We start from the raw sequence: 19794 nt of genomic DNA, 5'->3' as shown, positions 1-19794 counted from the left end.
TTCAGATAAATCTGAGTTAATTTTTTGAAAGCTGTTGTTAAAACCTTGGAAAGCTATGACAAATGAGGTAATTGTTTCATAAACTGTTATATAAGAAGTATCTCATAGGGTTTTGTTTGACTGATTTGTTATGGTTTGTTTCTATAAAGCAAAGAAGGTGTTGGGGTGCTCTGATCTCCCCAGCTCTCAAAAAGGCTGTTGTGAGCATCCACCAAAAATCACCACCAATGGTGAGGAAAGGATTGCCTTTGTCCAGCCCTCCAGAGATTGTGTGTGTTCCTTTGAGCAGAGAGGTGATGTCCACCTCTGTGTTCAGTAATCCTCTATTATACTCCAGGAGCCAACATCAGCAACAAGGTTTCTTTCCAGACTGAAATGCAGATGGAGATCTTGTGCATGATCATATGAACGGTTGTTTCCTTGAATCAATCCATCATACCCAGATTTCCATTCAGGATTTTAATGGAGGAATGTTTAATATTTAATATTAAACCCTCTTGTAAGTCTTGTTGTTATAAAACTAATTCATCCTCTGGTTTAGCTCAAAGCTACACTGAGTCTCTAAGTAATTCCTTTACAAGCAAATCCATCACCCTCTGAAAACAACCTTTTTAAAGTGCAGATATTTCCAGCTGCTGACATACTTTAAAACACATACCTTTTCTTTAATGTAAAATACCCTAAGTATCACATGGTACCCAGTGGAGAGCAAAATCCTTTTATTTTCTTAGCTTTCTTGATAGCAAGATAATTGCAAGGGCGAGCACGCTGTTTGCAGAAGCTGTGATTATTGGAAGCATTATAGGAAGCAAATAAGTTTTTTAGTGTACTGGAATAATGGAAAAAAATGCATGATCCAACATGTCAAGTCCTTATAGGTTGTCCAACACTAATGCATAAGGGCCAGATAACCCTCAGTGGCTCACTGTGGCAACACTGTGGCAAATAGCCAGAGAGAGCTCCAAGAGGGACTGTGTCTGTAGCTGACAAGTTCTCCCAGGGCACTGTGTGGCAGAGGGATTTTTGTGCCAGTTTGGATCCTGGAGAGGAGCAGTAGACTCCTGTCTCTGTCTTTGCCTCCTTCAACTGTCTAGTGAAAGGCAGATGGAGAACATGGCTTCTCCTCCTCAGCTTCTGGCTTTGTTCCCTCCTGGGGTGTCTGGGAAGGGACAGCTACTCCAACATCCCCAGGTGTAAGGGCTCTCACAGAAGAAATTCCATGTTGATACCTGACGTACTGCTTATGCTCTGTGACTTAGGACAATATCACTGCACATTTTATATATCTCTGTCTCAGTAGAAAGAGGAAAACATGGACCAAACCTCTCTTTAAGTTGCTGAAGAAGGCAGGGCAGAAAAGGTGGCCTGATTTGTAACACCCAAGTTTCTTGTTACCAAAGATACTTACATCCAACAAACAAAGTTGAATCTTTGTTATTCAAATCTCCTGGGCTTTAAGTTCAGACCTTAAACTGTAACTCATGATTGGGTTATACTTGAGGTCTCAATTAACTTGCTTCTTTTTTCAGCACCTTATTTAATGAATCTCATTTCAGTGCTTTACAAATCTGTGTTCAGGCACTGAGATGCTTTCACACTAATGATCGACGTTTCAATACGTTTTCCCAGAAACTGATACAGGATCAGGAAAACTCTTTTGAGCCTGTTATCATGAAGATGGAGAAGTAAGAATTGACATGGGTGGTTACTTGCAAATGGAGATGTCCTGCTATCTTCTAACTGTCTTCTGACTTTCAGTCTAGAGAAGTCAGAAAGCTTCACTTTCAGGGCTACAGACCACATTTGTCACCATATGAAATTGGGCCATGTTTATGCCTTTTGTATACCAACATTCACCGAATTTTGTAAGGAAAGTTTCTAAATGGCAAGTAAACCTCATAATTCCCCAGAGGAGTACACACGACCCATTTGTTACCTCACAAAACCAAATAGAATTAATGTGCATTGTGGAGCCACAGTCCCTGGAAAACATCAACACTCTGACAGTTTCTTCCAGTCAACCATTCTGAACATAACAGCTTCTTCCAGTCATCTAATCAGAAATTAAGTGCCTACAAACCAGAGCACAGAATCTCTTAATCTCATTTTGCAGAGCAATTGTGCGTCAGGACATCAGTATTTAGACTAATATTGTCCTGTGATTTTTTTCTAATCTATCCATTTCAAAATGATGACCTTGGATAGGATCATAATAGTATTTTTGGCAGTCACCATCACTTGAAGATCACTCCTAGTTTGTATTTCATTCTTTTATATTACCAGAGGAGAAAGATCATGGCTGCATGTATTTATATCAAAATGTTACCAGCAGGTGCTTGTCTGTTAAATTAGGTGTTCTTTGTTGTTATCATGCAATATTGTATCGTAGCAAAACACTAAATATCCTTAGACATGTGTATGCATACACACACAGTTAACATACAGGGAACTGTGTCTTGAAGAGAAACGTAAATTTAAAAATAATATAGTGCTTGGATCCTGTCAAAACTGTTTGATGGACTTTGACTCTTCAGTTTCACTTTTTCTACCAGTACAAACCAAATCGATGCATATGAAAGCACTTGTGAAGAGTGAGGGGAAATTTAATGACACAGTTTGTGGTGGGCACTCTTGTCTAAGAAAGAATATTTCACAGGAAAAAGCAAGAATAATTGAATTCTCTACAAGGAATTATTTTTAAGGAACCAAGCAGTGCAGCAGAGAAGGAAAAGATAACTGCTGTTTTCTTTAGAGGCACACGAAAAATAAAACAAAAGCTAAATTGTCATTGTCATGTTCATCATCATCATTAGAAAAAAATAATCCTTTTTCAGTTTCACTCAATAGGCATTTGAGGCATGCAAAGGATATACAATTGGGTCCCATGCTTTCAGAGCCACTGCTGTGAGATCTATATACCCTCCTTCACATAAAAAACTGTAATCACAGAACTTGCAGGGTACTATAAATGTTTAAGATTTAGATAGGTGTTCTTCTAAAATGCTATAGATTTAGAATTAATTCACAGTAATATCTTATGGGTGCATTTTTCTGAATCATCCTGTATTTCTCCAGCTAGAACATAATTTGTTACAAGACAGACAAATGTGACTGGCTCCTATTGTGTTAGGAGGAAACCTTGCAGATGGCAGAGTTACTTAGCCTAGAAGCAGCCATAGCCTGTGACAGCTGAGGCAGGAATGAAGGCTTCTTAAAAAGAGAAGTAGAAAAAAAGAGTACATAAAAGGGGAAAATGACATACCATTTCTTCCTACTTTTTAGGTTTTGAAGAATATGACTAGTAGTAGGACAAGGCAGTGCAATTCAATATTCCATGGTAGAAACTCTCTGTGTTGTGTTTGTTTCATTTTTAAATGTGTTTGTTTCATTTTTTTGGGAATCCTGATGCTCTTAGAGTAATGGATGGACACTATGAATTATTTCCATTTTTGGTTATTGTTGCAGTAACGTCATCGTGGTACATTTTTGCAGCTAATTCTTCTGCATTGTACTAATGAGTGACAACTGTGTGTTTTCTTAGGTGATGGTTGTCATTCATAAAATTTCTCTTCAATAGCTATAGCTTGCTCTTTATTTTTGGTGGGTCTTGGCACTAGTTTTCTAAAACAAACTGACTCTCCTAGCAGGTTAAAATTAGAGGAAGGTGTTTACTTTCAATTAATAAAATTGGAGCGATGCAAATGGTTGGTCCAGAAGAGCTTGGAGTGCACAAAGTGAGCTTGGGCAAGCCAGGGAGCTGTTTAGCATCTTGACTTACCCATGACTGAACAATTCTGCCCTGTCTTGTCTCTTTAAATATCATAAGTTTCAATAAGGAACTGTGAATGGAAAAAGGATATATCTGTGGATACATATACACCTACACGGAGGAGTGAGTGTGCGTGTATGAGTGCATGTGTGTGTGTGTAAAACTAGGTTGTTCACCAAATTTCAGACTCATTCTCTTACCAATAGACATTATCTAACTAATACTGCTATTACACATATCTTATATATACTACAGTCAAAGTATTGCTGTAATTGTTAAGAACTACTAAAACCTTAAGAAAAAATAAAGGTTCTTGTTTTCCAAAGATTTTTTAATAAAAAGAGAAATATCCAGATAGGCTGCAGAGTGGACTCGGCAGGAAAGATGGCTAAAAAGTGGATATGGGGTTTTGAGTAGGGACAGGAGGATTAGAGGAAAGTTAGGAATGTGAATCTGCTTTTCTACAGAAAATCCAGAGCATCTTTGTTGTGAGAAACAACACTAACATCACAATGTCATTTACTGATGGATCATATTGGAGGGCGAGTCTGTCTTATTAAAATACTCCCTATGGATTAAGTGAATAGAAACTTTTCCTTAAGGAAATATCTCTGAAAACATAGCCACAACATCTCTGTATCATTCCTCATTGGGAAAATTTAACAGTTCTGTGGAGACATTTTGGAGTGTGAAAATTAGGAGCCTTTAAGTGTGCTTTACATACTATTTGAAGAGTTACTAAGTACTTAAAGGAACTTCTATGAAATGCCTCCAGAAACCTGGCTTATTGTTTCTCAGCTCTTCTCTGCTGTTTCTGTCAGGTTGAAATGCTACTGATTACAAAATGATCCCAACTTAGGATCTAGTAGTAGGATAAAATGTCTATCCAAAAAATCCCTTAATACAGATATATGAAGTGAAACCAAAAGCCATGTATCAAAAAGGAAAATATAGTTATTGTTATCACATCTGTCAAAGGAATTACCCTGTTTCAGTGAAACTCTTTTGCACTAGTTCCTGTAATAAAGGATCTAAAGGATGACTCCAGGAAGAGATCAACTTGTTAACAGAACACCATGTATTGACTGTGTTCAAAAAGTCTGTATATTCAGCAAATCTCCATTGTAACACACCCTCTCCTATTGTAAGAACAGTAGTTCCTGTGGCGAGTATTTGACTCCAGTCTGAACTGTATCTTTTGCACTACAAAACTTCAAAGTCAGACACTTCAGAGAAAAGAGATGGAAACGCTTTCCCTTTAACTCTGTGCTTAACCGTTTAATGAAGAGTTCTGTCTTTAAAAGGTCAGCGAAGCTACAGCAGCAGAAAGTGAGTATAACAAGATAGAGTCAGTACTTTAAATGTTTAAGACTATTTTATAAGTTTATTCTGGTGATATTGCAGATACAATCCAATCTGTCCATAACTAAGGTAGGCTCGAGCTTTTCATCACTTGTGTCATTGTGAAATTTGGGCAGCTCCACTGAAGGCCATGATTATGTGGAGCTGCCTGGGCTTCCAGCATCTGAAAAATTTTCCTAAAACGACAGAAGAAAAATAGGGGTTTGATTTGCTCCTTCACGTCCTTGCCCTTCTCTACAACAGAAAGGATTGAGGATTAGCTAAACTTAGTTTGCTCTAGTTCAATAGCCAGCAATGGCGGGCATTTGCTGGGTAGTTGACCTTTGCCTTGTCACTTCCTAATAAAAAAATAAAGGAAACATAAGGAGAACATTTATGTAGGAGCTGTAAACAGTTGGCTTGTGCTTTTTATGTATGCACTTAATGTTCTTGTTTTACAACTTTAACTCTCCCAGAAGAATTTGTAACAGTCACTAGGCACAAGCATTTGATGTGTGCTGTTTGCGATGGTAACATGAAATCTGCTACAGTAAAATGTTCTGGTTAATAAAGGATGAAATACTAAGATCATTGTCAACAAGCATGTATGGGGCAAACCTGACAATTCTTTTTACAAAACCAAAGCTCTAAAATTAGACATATGATACATGATTCTGTACTCCTTTATGTTGCTTTTATGCTGCACTTAGGATAGTGAAAAACTTCGAAAAAGGAGGATGAGTCTGAAAATCGGTATTTATGTATGTGCATATGTGTACATACATATAGATGTATATGTCCTGATTAGTTTAAGATTCCTTATTGTTCTTGGTCCTGACTGAATAAAAGTTTACAGTGGTGAACATCATATCTTTGTTAAGAACTGCATGTAAGAGAAACAGCACCTTTGGGTTTTGTTTCACAGTTCTTCAGGTTTGCTCTCTTTCTAGCAAACAGGAACTATTTCTCATAACTAAATACACTGATGTAACCTATTAGTGATTACTACACTACTTATATAGAGCATAGGATGTAGGACACAGGACCTCGAGATCCTAACATACTGCGGTCATTGCAAAGCCTTAGAAAAATATCTTTGCCATATTAATTTATTTTTCTGTAGTTGATTTTTAAATGCCGAATATTGAAACAATATCTACTGGAGTGGGGGGGGAAAGTGGGAAGGCAGTGCAAATGTTAGGCTGCTGTAAATCAGGATAGTTTTATTTCAATTAACAGGTCTGTGCTAACTGGCCCCCACTGATAACCAAGAATGAATTCCTTTAGTCTTGAAGATCCAGCTCAGTATGAACTTATCACAGAGAGAAAAATGATTGGCCCAAATATATGAGTACTGTAAATGAAGACAGCTGGGATGATCTCAGTAGAACTCTGCCAGTGTACGTCACCTAAGGGTTTGGTACAACAATTTCAGGCAAAGAAGATACATTCCTTTCAGAAGTTTAATTATGTTTTATATGCAGTTACTAGGTACTTTTGGGGTATGTTGGCTACATAATAAAAAGCAGGTAATAAAAAGAAAAAAGCAACCTGAATTTGCAGGTGGTCTGTTTTATTGGACTACAAATAAAAGACAAGCATTTGAGAATCGCAGTGTCTTCCTTAAGAGCTAGAGAGGAGGGCAAGTTGGGGCAGCAGAAATGAAAGCCTGGTTCTGAATCAGGCTTCATAATTGTATTCAGAGACAGAGATCAAAGCAGGAGCTGAGCAGGAAATGGCAGAGAGAAAGTCAGGTGCAGATATCACGCCCCACTCAGCTGCCGTCATCAGCCAAAATTTGGGAGCCAGTCCAGTGTGGTGAATGAATGTGTTTGTTTAAAATAATTACCTTGACCAAAGCTCATTATTGTTTTCTTCTGACTACTTTACGTGTGAGCTCCTGCCAGCCTGGTTTTAGTGGTACAGGTAGCTGAGCTAATACAGCTGCCATCAATAACATACGAAAAGTCCTGGAGTCTTTATTCGGCTTCTACTCAATTTTTCCTAGGAAAAGCAGTGCTGCTGAAATGGGGAAAAGTGGACCTGAAGTCAGTGAAGACTTATTTCCATCCTCCAGAATACCCTAGTGGAAAGAGAAAACGACATCCAGAGATTTCGGCAGATTGACTCACCATGAAGCAACAGCCTGTAGTAGATCAGTGATTGTGGAGAGGACATTTTTTTTTCCTTCTTTCTTTTTATCCCTCTTTGGTGTCACATTACTTAACTAATTTGAGGTTTTAGCTTGGGATCCCAATAAGTGAATAAGTCATGTGCTGGAAAAGAGTGAATAGCTGACCCTGGAGGTCCTACCCGGTCTGCTCTGTTTTGATGCTTGCTTGCTCTAGGGGAAGGGCCAGCTAGGAGGAAGGACCTCCTTTACAGGCCTAGCTATGCCTCTGCTCAGATTCTCCCTGTTAAGGTTTCCCCCTTGAACACAGACATCTTGAAACTCTTCCTAAAGGTGCGCGAGGGGTTCAGAGCGATTCCTAAGGACTGTGTGCACACAGCAGAAAGTACTCATTAAAGAACGATTAGAGGCAAAGCTCTGGCAAAATAAGAGGAAGTCTGATAGTGGATAAAAGAGAAGAATCTGAGAAGACAGGCACTGTTTAGGTTATAGAAGAGGGCTATTTTACAAATTATCAGAAAATTTGTAACCACATTTTCTTACGTAAAAATGTCAGTCTTTAGCTTAAAACAACATAAAACTTCCAGAAGATTTAGTGATGAGTCTTAGAGCAAGTTTCATTCCCATCCCACTTCTAAACACAGTCCATACAAAGCCGTAGAGTTCAAATTCAGCCCTTCAAGGAAAACTGGTTTTGCCCACACAGTAATTAACAGAAATACTGAAGAACTTGGTCAAAGCTTCTTCTTTGGCTTCTCTAAATCCAGGGTTGTTCTGGAATGTTGCTCAGTCTGTTCCTCAGATTTTGTCCTTTTCCTTCTGCCACTCTGGACAGCCAGGTCACAACATTTACAAGCAGGACAAAGGAGTCATTTGGCTCATCACGTCAAAAGGTGCATCCCTGGGAACAACATTTACCTTCTCTGGAGAATAATGACAGACACATGACTGCATTACCGTGCCAGAGGAAAAGCAGCAGCCAGGAGGTAGGTTGCTCCTTACTCAGAGTAATCTGGCACTGACCTCTCTCAGGAATCAAAATTTTGGTATGATCTGGCAAAGCTTCCTGACAGGAAAGTTACCTGAGAGCTGTTATCCGTTTGCCTCAGCTTTCACCCGCTCCCATGACAGCTGGTTATACCCTACTGGGGAGTCTCCAGGGAGGAACGTGTGTTGTGCCTCTCAATCAGCTCACTCATACTTGTCTTTCTCTTTGGCATGAAGATGTCATACATAGCAAAAGCAACAATTCCTTCAAGTTATGCAAAAATATGTATCCAACTTCTCACTTTTTTGAATACAGAGCTAGCTAGCTAGCTATTTAGGTACTAGTGACGCATAACTTTGTCATCCAAGACACATACGAAATTCTTAGTGTTCATTAACAAAACACATTGGCAAACTATGTGCTGACAAAATGCTGAAAGGGAGTGTGTAAAACCCTTAGGGCCTGATCTCTCAAGACATTTCAAAGTGTAGAGTTTTTCCAACTGACAAACTCCAGGCTTGCACTTATCATTGTAGCAAAATTTTAATGTCTTCTTTCCTGTTGCTTTAGGAAAAGACTTGCCTAGTTCTAGAATGCTGACCTTGTTCTGTTGTGGTTTTTTCCTATGTAAGAAAAATTCTTACACTTTTCAGTTATCTAGGCTTCAAAATCACTCCTGCATCTGAATAGCACCTTCCTAAAGGAAATTTTTATCACATATAGCAGAATTACTTTAATCTTCTCTAGTGCACAGTGAATACAGAAATGTAAAGAATGACAGAGAAATACAATCCTATAAAATTCAGAATCACAGTTATTGAAAGTCTGATTATGTACGCAAGAGTACCTCTTTCACAAGATGCTGATATCTGTGATGCTTCCTCACCAAAACATGTTTTTTAAAATAGGCTAAGCAACTTGTGTTATCCAACGCATAGTGTGGGCAGGTACCAATATTTGTTACTGAAATATTATTTGCCATTAAATGTATGCATTTCCTTAAACATTGTCCTCAGCTGTGTAGATCGTAGCAAATTCTGTGTAAACTAAGTGTAAGAGATATTCTTGGGACCTGGAGACTTCACGCAAGCCCAAGATCCAGCTGGTGAATGTGTCCACCTACTGCTGCTGTGGAGATTGTGCCAGATATGCCTTTACTCTCACAGAGAACACTCTGGAGTTTTGTTGCAAACATTCCAACTAGCCAGTTGGTGAGAACAGGCTGGAGTCTGGATTGCACTGCTCAGAGGCAAGTGAGGGGGAAAAGTGACTGGATCCTAGAAGATGTTCAGAAACTCAAGACCTACAGGGTTGATGTGAATGGTTTCATTCCTAGTAGAAATTACTCCAATTTGTGCTTCTAGGATTTCTGGATCAAACAACTTTGAATTGAAAGCACCTCAAGTCTACCAACAACCCACATTCTCGCCAACCAAATCTTGGGAATTTCACATAGCCCTAGCTTTTGTCCCTGATCTCACTTAGCTTTTACCTGACTCATCATGCCTTTCTGCTCTTCATCTCACTCGAGTGTTTCTCAGGGGTTTAGTTTTTCTTTTCTTGTTCTTTTCTGAGTAGAACCCAAGATTATGCCCTTTCTCTGAGAAATGATCCATTTGAATCTTCTAGCCAGACTTGCTTCTTTCATCTTCTAGCTCCTTGGCAGTGGCAGAAGGGGACAATTGTCTTCTACTTTTGCATGTTTTCTCTTGGCGTCTGTGGTTTTAGTCCTTGTTTCTCCCACTAACCAAAATTCCCAATAAGCCTTTTATTTTTGTCCCCAAAATACTGTTTTTTTCTCACAGTCTTTCAACCCTTTGTCAGTACTGTATCATCCCAGTTGTTGGATTAATTTAACAGTTGTACTAACAGGCAACATAAGGCAGGGAAATCCCTTTTCTACCAGCTGGCTGTTACTGCAACAACCAAAAAAAAAAAAAAAAAAGAAGAAGAAAATTTTGGTAATTCTATTTTAAATTGAATGTAAAAACAAGAAGGCAGTATTTTTAGTTTACAAGTAAATGAGTAGGACTCAGAGTAGAACTATTTTTTTTTATGTTCTCATAGCAAATTCGCTTCAATGTAATAATGCTAATTAAGATCCATGATTGTTAACATCTCATTCATTTCAAGTTGGATTTCCCTTCGTGGTCCTCAGCAAGAGCAAAGGGTGCAGTGGCTGTGGCCACTTTCTCCCTTCACTGGAAATCTGGCAGCTGCCAGCTAATTCTTTTCACCTTCTCACTCCTGCAACAAAACTCTTCAGTATTTGATCAGCCTTGACTTAGCCATCAAACCATTCATTGCTGACACCATTCCTCTTCCTTCTTTCTTTACTTCTGTTGGGAGAACCACTAGAGAAATGGGAGAAGAAGAAATATGTGGGAGAGGACATCAGAGAACATAGTGATTGGCATCACATTGATGGACAGCACAGAAAGAAGCAGATGCTGGGCCACGTTTGGATTTCATATATGTACCTGTGTTTTACCTGCACTTTTTCACTTAAATCAAGGGATTTTTCTCTGATCTGCAGAGCAGTATCAGTCATATCTCTCTGTGTCATTGTTACCAATATTATTCACCTGATCCCTGACTATGCTGTAGGCTAGTTACATCACAAGTGAAAAAGACAAATCTCTGCCCCAAAGATTCTGCAACCTACAGTATCTACAATGCAGGCATTAAGGACTAAATATATGCAAAGGCCTGTAATTTCCTTCATATAGAGCTCAGCTGAGGGGCTTTCCTGCAAAATAAAAGATATGCATTTAGAAGAAAGAGTGAAGGAAACATGCGCTTTCAGGTCTTGAAGGAAGCTCCTGACTCACTGAGCTTGGCCCACTGCATCCAAACAAGATGCGGTTCACCCTAAAAGGCCTTCAAAATATTCACTCCACATACTAGCAGGTAAACACCACAGCGCATCAGCAGACTTCCAGGCTACCAAATGGACCAAAAGCCATATTGTGCCACAGGAAGAAAATGGAAGTGATCAGAAGCACCCCAAAGTCTTGGCAATAGTGGCCAATTAACTAAGGAAAACACTCAGATGTTTTTAAACTGTGGAATAGTATCTACCTTCTCCAGAGATGAGTGGTGGAGGGGGAAGAATTACTTCTCAGTTTGATATAAGAAATAAAAATCTCCTTTCATTGTAAAGGTGACATCAGGTTATGAACCTGACGAGTTCAGCAGTGGACTTCCCTGAAAGAGTATCTGTTCTTTGTCTCAGCTTCGTAGTGTTGTTTACTTCTGATTTTATTTTATGGATTTGCTTCATGCAAACTACACTTAGGGATATTATTTCAGTTACTTAGTCATTTTCAGGATGTGTCCAGAAATGAATGAAAACTCCAAATACAATAATAAAGAAATAGTATTGCTTAGAATATCACTCTGATTTCATGGTCAAGAAATAAAATATACTTTAATGGTTTTTTTAAAATATAAAATAACCCTTCATATATGTATGAAGGGACACCTTTCTGCTGGCCTTGTTCATCTCCTAAAAATGGCGGCCACTGCTGTGAATGCAGACCTTCTACAGGTCATAGAAGAAAAAGATGAATTTAATCTAGCTCCTTGTTCCCGTTGATTTTTTCTAACCCCACCCATAAAGAAAACTTATGTATTTGCCTAACTTCTCTGCACACGTCCTTAAAATAGTACAAAATTGGCCACTGTTCAGATGAGTCAAAATAAATGATAGGGCCAGCAATAAAATGATATTAATATGTCTAAATAGTGACTTTCCCCAAGCTCTGCAATCTGTGCGATCAGGCCAGCAGACCACCACCCATCTCCCTGCTGCACGATATGCTCAGATCAAACTCTTCACTGCAATGCTTGAAAGGCTCTTGATCCCCAAGGAAAATAATAGATGGTCAGGAAACTGTGTGCTAAGTTCAGAAACTATTTCAGATGTAGTGTACTGTGCCTGAAAAGAAAGCAAACTTATTACTCACAGCTGCATTGCAACAAATTCGGAGACGAAGCCATTGAGGGCCCCTTTGTATTTTCTTTGGCCTCCACACAAGTTGTTGACATCATTCCAGTCTTCACCATTCATCTACTGCTGTTCTGAGTTTAAAGCTGTATTTCAAAGATGGGAGAAGTTCTGGTCAATCAGTGGGGGGATTCCTCTGGGAACTCTTGCACCTTTCGCTACTGCCTGAAGCAACAGATGGCATGCAAATATTGCATCAAGTAGCCATGCAAACCTTTAACATTTTCACTCAGCGAATTGAGGAGTCTAAGAATTCAAATAAATTAATAAAAAAATAAATAAATAAACTCACAAGTAGAAACAGAATTACACAATAGCTACAAAGATATTTATGGTCTTTGTATTACCTCATAGAATTGCAACTCACAGAGTGGCTGGGGTTGGAAGGGGCCCCTGGAGGTCATCTGGTCCAACAAACCTGCTCTAGCAGACCCACCTAGAGCCAGTTGTCCAGGACCATGACCACATGGCTTTTGAATGTCTCCAAGGATGGACACTCCACAACCTCCCTGGGCAGTTCTCGGTCACCCTAACAGTGAAAAAGTATTTTGTGATGTTCACATAGACCCATCTGTGTTCCAGTTGTGCTCATAGCCTCCTTAGTTTTCTTAAATTTGGGCTATAAAGATTTAATGGGTGGAATTCTGGGTGAGTTAAACATAACTACTCAGACTGACTTTTGTAATGTCCTATGCAGAGACAGTAAGAAGTCAGGGAGGGCAGCAGACACAAGGAAAAAAACCTTTTGAATTAACGGCTCTAACATTGATTTGCACAAATTATTTGCTGCAAACTGTTTTGTAACCACTTTATAGAAAAGCCAGGATTCAGATATAAGTGAGTTAAGCCATGGTCTAACATACATCGGCTCACTTGTGGTTGTGAATTAAGTGCTCGAAGGTCACTGAAAGTGTTTGCTTAGCTGGGTAAATTGTTATTTAGCTTAAACTTCAATGTAATGGTAGCTCCATATGATACTGTAGGTCAGGTGGCTACTGAATCCTTTTTATGAAGGTGTGCAATTTCATGCTTATGAAGATGAAGTTGCCTTTGGTGTGGAGGACCAGGACAAAGTAGTGGCTGTGCAGTACTCGACCCTGGCATCAGCTTCACTGGGAGAGTGCTGGTGTTTTGCATAGGATTACAGAAATACAGACTCAAAGGAGAGCAGAAGTGGGTCACCAGTCTACTCAACCACCATGAAACAGCAGCAGAAATACAGCTCCTGGCTCATGCAGTGTCTTTTCCACAGGTACACGTAAAAACCTTTCCCCTTCTCCATTTTTGCCAAAAGAATTTTCTGAGATGTTACTTTTCTCAAGGTCTCTTTGTCATTGAAATGTACCCTTTTTCTAATAGATGTATGGTATATGTTTGCAGTAATTACAGAAGATGTTGTCCTTTTCATTTATGCCTGTGCAATTCAGTTTGACATCATGTCATAAAAGTTTATGTGTTGTGTTCTCTGAGCTCCTTACTAATATTCCTGGCATTCTCCCTGGCTATCCAAAATCAATACCATTGCTCCTTTCTCAATAAAAAATGGACTGTTGAACAGGGTCCAAATGTGCACACTGACAATTTGCAGCAATTAGATGCTGTGCTAACAAATGACCATCCCACAGGGTGATAAAGCAGAACCAGAAGGATCGCCAACATCTGTCAAAGGGGAACCTATGAATAACTGGGACTTTTAAGAAGTGGATTCACTGTCTGTTCCTGTCTCTCTCATTGGACAGTCACAAAAATAGTGAAATCAGGACAGAGAGGCATTCAAATTGGAGATCAATTTTTACTTGCAGCTGGGGGATTGTAATCAATGTTAATTAACCAGACTCCTTTTCAGATCAGGACACACCAAGAGAGCAACTGCATATAATTTTGACCAAGACAACTGATTTTGCTTGTCTTCAAAAAGCAACAGAGTGATGGCTTTGTGTGCTGCAACAGAATACAAGATTAGGGAAAACAAAATTGAGAGATTTAAGCTCTTTAAGAAAATATACCTTCAGGGCTAGAGGAAACAGCAGCAAGTATCTAACTTATAGAACTGAATCACAGAATCACAGAATGTTAGGGATCGGAAAGGACCTCGAAAGATGATCTAGTCCAATCCCCCTGCTGGAGCAGGAACACCCAGATGAGGTTACACAGGAAAGTGTCCAGGTGGGTTTTGAATGTCTCCAGAGAAGGAGAATCCACAACCTCCCTGGGCAGCCTGTTCCAGTGTTCTGTCACCCTCACTGAGAAGAAGTTTCTTCTCAAATTTAAATGGAACCTCCTGTGTTCCAGTTTGTATCCATTGCCCCTTGTTCTATTATTGGTTTTCACTGAGAAGAGCCTGGTTCCATCCTCGTGACACTCATTCTTTACATATTTATAAACATTAATGAAGTCACCTCTCAGTCTCCTCTTCTCGAGGTTAAAGAGACCCAGCTCCCTCAGCCTTTCCTCATAAGGGAGATGCTCCACTCCCTTAATCATCTTTGTGGCCCTGCGCTGGACTCTCTCCAGCAGTTCCTTGTCCTTCTGGAACTGAGGGGCCCAGAACTGACAGTGCTATGGTGCAGTGCTGACTCTGTGGCTCCTAGTTCAAATTCAAACCTAGTTGTGGAGACCAAAAAATATTCATTTTTTTCCAAAGAACTATGCAAACCAGACATTTTTTCTCAGGACAAGTTCAGGAGAAAAAGTACTGAATGAGAAGTGGCACTCACAATGTTACAGTCTTCACAGATTTCTCTTGTGCATTTGATGCTATTCATAAAACCCTATTTCTTAAAGGTTGCAATTAGGAGAGCATTTTTAATTTCTATATTTTTTAAAAAAAAAAAAAGTTCTCGTTTTCATTGTTGCAGAAAGTATGAAAATGTGACTAAAGTATACCTGAAAAGCATGGAAAATAGAAGATTATTTTAAGCATATCCCCTTTTTTATTTTTAAAAAAGGGTGGGAGAACGACAGAAGAAGGGCTGCATCCTGGTGTTTGGACCCAGGATTGGCAACACTGCATGCCTGGAAAGACAGCCAAAGACCGAACAAACATATAGGCTGAGTTCTCCTCTCTTTTCCTGAAATCCTTGCTGCCAGGTGGGTGTACACAGTCAGAGAAAGCTGATACTACTCCTGCATGGGCTATACCTGTTCTCCAGATAAACAATGGAGTTCATTTCTAGTGCTGTCGGACTATTGCCTCCTCCTGTACACAAGACTCTTTAAAAATTCACAATGCAAGAGAAGGAAAATATACTGCAAAGCAGAATTTATATACTTGCCTATATGCAAATCTTGATGCATCGATCTGTGAATTTGGTGAATGAAGCTGTCTTTCCAGGAATTTTTGACTGGAATAAAAACTGAGGCTTTCAATGAACTCTGAGTGGCACCAGAATGACCTCTAGATAGCACCAGAAAATATTGTTATTCTTCAGGCTTAGTGCAAGACTCGATTGCAAACTCAGTGTGACGGGTACCTTTTCTGTTCTGCTTTAGTACTCTGGAAGCCAGCAGGACACAGTTTCCGATTAGTTCTTCTAAGTACAACAGTGATACATAGCCATTAATGCAAAACTAGTATGAGTGACTTGATCTAAGAAAGGGCAAAAAACAGTAATACAATGTGCTGTGCTATATGGATGTTAGCAGGTAAAGCTCTGATTTTGTTCATCACAGTTACCACAGGGAAGTCACTTAATGACTGTTGATCAGTTCCCTCTGTGTGTAGTTGGAATAACAATAATTTCTTCTTTCTATGCTTTCTCTTGTCACTTAAGATGTAATCTTGCAGAATAGGATACTTTCTTATATGGATTTGCATAACATCTACCACAACCAGGACAGAGAGTGTACAGGGAAGGAGGTGTGTGGACTTCACAGAAGTTTGTTTGAATTGTGTAGATAGCATATGAAATTATTAACTGGGGGAAAGAAAAAGAAGAAAAAAAAAGATATTGACTCTAGTCTGTGAAGACTATAAAACACAGACTTTCTTTCTTATGCTTCAGATATTTAGGGGTGAGATTTTTTTCTAGGAAATGTAAAGGAATACGGAGACCACATGCCAGGACTGTAATTTAGCCGAGTTTTATTACAGTCATGGCCTACCACTAGCAGGAGAAAAAGGTAGTCTCTGCCTAATGCTGCTGCTACAGGAGGTAACAGATGCACCCCCTGTGCTTTATGCAGCGTGGCTACCCAAACTCACAGTGGAGCAGTGCAGAGCAGAATAAAGAGCTATGGGAGCAACAGTAAATGCAGACTGCCTTCTGGTGTGGAGAGCTGGAAGCTGCTTCAAAAGAAGAAAAAAACCCCCAAAAAACAAAAAACCACAGGACCTGATTTTCCAAGAAAGTATTTGCTGACAATAAGCATCAAATTTACCACTCCAAGTATTCTTAGAATAGTCTGGATACAGAAAGCAAGCCTCTTTTGCTCTTTCTCTATTTAAAATGAGCTGGTTTCTGGTTTTCCATGAAGTGGAAACTTCAGTGCTAACTGAGCATGTAGATTTTAAGCTGTGGTAAAATATGTGTAGCCAAGAGGCATATACAGAGCTTTTACTATGGAAGAAACAAACATAAGTGATCTGCAAGAGTGATCATTTAATTTGTGATTTACAATACACAACAAAAAAGTTTTCACACAAAATAATACTGTAAAAGCCTTGGGTGTCATCAGCTCTCATTCAATTCTGTACCATAAAGAGGTGGTCTCTAAAATGCGCTAATGAGATTATCATGAAGGCAACAGCGAAACTTTCAGTGTAGAAGTTTCCCTGCTTTTGTACCTGGCTTGCTTCTTTTTGGGAGTTCTAGTAAACACTAAACAACTGAACTGTACTCTCAGAAACTCCTCAGACAAAAACACGTCAGCTGCTCGATACTATGTGAGCATTACCATACAAAATTCTCTAGGTCACAAGTTTTCAAATGCCACGTCAGCTGAAAGGCAACTTGCAGCAGCCATTTGGGTTGGTGACAGGGCTGAGTGTCCCAGTGCATGGCAAAAAGTTTTATGCCTGATATAAAGAAATATGGTTGTTCGGGCAGCTGAACAAAAATCTGCTGACAATAACATTTGAAAAAGAGACTAGTTTGTTCCAAGCGCAACAGTGAAGTTAGGTTCTTCTGTAAAGTTCGAATTTTCGTTTATTTCTAAGCAAATCTAAACCAGCTTCTACATCTAATATGAGGTTCAAGAACAGACCTTTAGATCCTTCAGTTAGAATTTGCTTAGAGATTTTGAATACATTCGAAAACGGCCATAGTTAGAGCAGCCAAACTCCAGCAGTTCTTCATTAACAGTGGTTTCGAAGAGGGCCAGTTTCAGATGACATGAGCCATCCAACATTATGCAATTCCATGAGACAGATCAGCAGAAAAGTGGATGAAAAGCACCATGAACTTTCTTCAGTGTAACTAGGGTCTGTCCCATGCACATCAATCAAGGTAAATAAAATACTTGCCCACTTTTTTCTTGCCATAAAAGGAAAGAAGATACTTTCACTGGACATATTTCTATCTTTTGAAAATCAAAACTGATTTCACATGTAACCAATGTCCAAAGGTAACTGTCATTTTGGACTCAGTTTATGACTTGTCAGTTGGTTACATGACAATAACAATCTTCTGTTGAATTCATTTCACATCTCTTGATCATACAGAAGTTTAATTTCTACAAACTGGAAGGTGTTAAGATTTAAAGTTTAAAGCCAGTGAAGGTTATATGCACTCCCAGGTATTTCAGGCTTCTGAGCATTGCCAGTTTTCAGAGTTCCCCAGGATCCTCACAGAAGCTCAGCAGTGCAGGGATTGAAAACATTTCTCATTTCTGCAGTGACCCTGCCTGAGAGGGTTTTTGCTGATGGAACATTTTGCTGAACTGAACTCAGTAAACTCACACACACACACACTAACACCCCATTACTGCTAGCTTAGTTGAAACTTATACCCAAATATTAGCAAAGGATTAACAAACTCTACAGCGAAACTTGCATTCAGAGCAGTCCTGGAACATGTCAAGTATTTAAGAGACGCTTGCAAAAAACTCTCATTTCTTATTCACCAAAGACAGAGCATTCAGCACCTTGCAAGATTGAGGCCTTTCAGTGGGTAACCTTCTACTACTTCATAGGCATTGCTTTATAGCACCCCCAATGATTCAACCCATGCTGAAGACTACCTTGTCCAAGCAACTCGTCTATTTCCCGGCCCCTTGAGTGGTTCCTTAAGATATTTGTGTAAAGGGATCATTTTATCCAACACTGAAATACAGCCTCCCCTGTGGTATAACTTGGCAACTATTTAATGGCACAGAGCAATGCTGTATGAGAGTTTTAAAATGGAAAGTGAAGGCCACAAGGAAACAACTCTCCCTTAACAGCAAGTGGCTTAGATACTTTCCTGCTTGTACTAGACAGCATTCATTTTAAATGGAGTCAGATGCCATGGCTTTGCTGATTTAATTAATATTAAAACATGGGGAATAGCTGAGGGTTGCCTATATACATTCAGTCTCTAGAATTCATATTTCTTATTTTCAGGGCATAAAACATTTCTGGAGCTTATCACACAGAATATGCACCATGCTAAAGAGCAGAGTAAACATGACTCTGGATGAAAACTGTGTTACTTAGCAGGGGATTTTTTTTTGAGAGAGTATACTGTCAAGTAGACTGAGCATCTTTTTTCAGAAAAATTGTCTGTCCTATTTTCTTTTCATCACAGTGCTAATTTTCTAATGCCGTCATGAGCAAAAATCTTTTTGGCACAAATGCCTGTTAGGCTTGCCATCAGATGAGTTCATTGCCATTAATATATCCAAGCAGAATTCCAGTGATATTTTCAAAGACATAAAGCAATGCAAGTGAGTTTTACCTTGCTGACACAGTATTTAATGTTAACTGCAGGTGCTGTGGAGTGGCAAACTTATTTAACTGTAAAAGACAATTGTTTTAGATTGTGTGACAATTCTTTGTTAGGGCTCACATGACAGCCAGACTTATTCATAACCCAGTTTTCTTTCAGCAAACTCATTTAATGTTGGCCAAAGGAGAACGCACTTCAGTGCCAGACCTTCTCCTCCACTTTCCTTCTTTTCATAGTTCCTTCATCATGCGTCTTAGTCATTGAGCAGTATTGATGACCAGAGCAAGAGATCCGGACCCTGCTGTCAACCATTTAACTTTCAGAGAAATCAGAAAAGTCAGGAAATACATCTTAAGCTGGTGAAGAGAATTGTGCATTTCCAAAGGACAATTCAGACCTGACAGAGGCTCACTTATCTTTCCTCTGTCTACAACGGAGCCAACCTGTGGCGACAAAACACCTAAATTAGACGTTTCTATACAAGTGTCTGAAATTGTGTGGGATGAACAGGGACCAAGATGTCACTTACAGTTTCAGAACATGGTTTGGCTTCCAAAAACTCAGAAGATAGCTTTTCAGCTATTTTTTTTTAATCTCTGTGAAAAACAGAGGTAATATTACCAATTACTGTAATCAATTTCCCAATACGACCAACAGCTAATTAAAGTATATATTTAGTATGTTATTGCT

The sequence above is a fragment of the Caloenas nicobarica genome, chromosome Z (genome assembly GCF_036013445.1).
Source record: "Caloenas nicobarica isolate bCalNic1 chromosome Z, bCalNic1.hap1, whole genome shotgun sequence".
Lineage (NCBI taxonomy): Eukaryota > Metazoa > Chordata > Aves > Columbiformes > Columbidae > Caloenas > Caloenas nicobarica.
The sequence above is the reverse complement of the archived record's forward strand: the minus strand, read 5'-3'. Positions refer to the sequence as shown.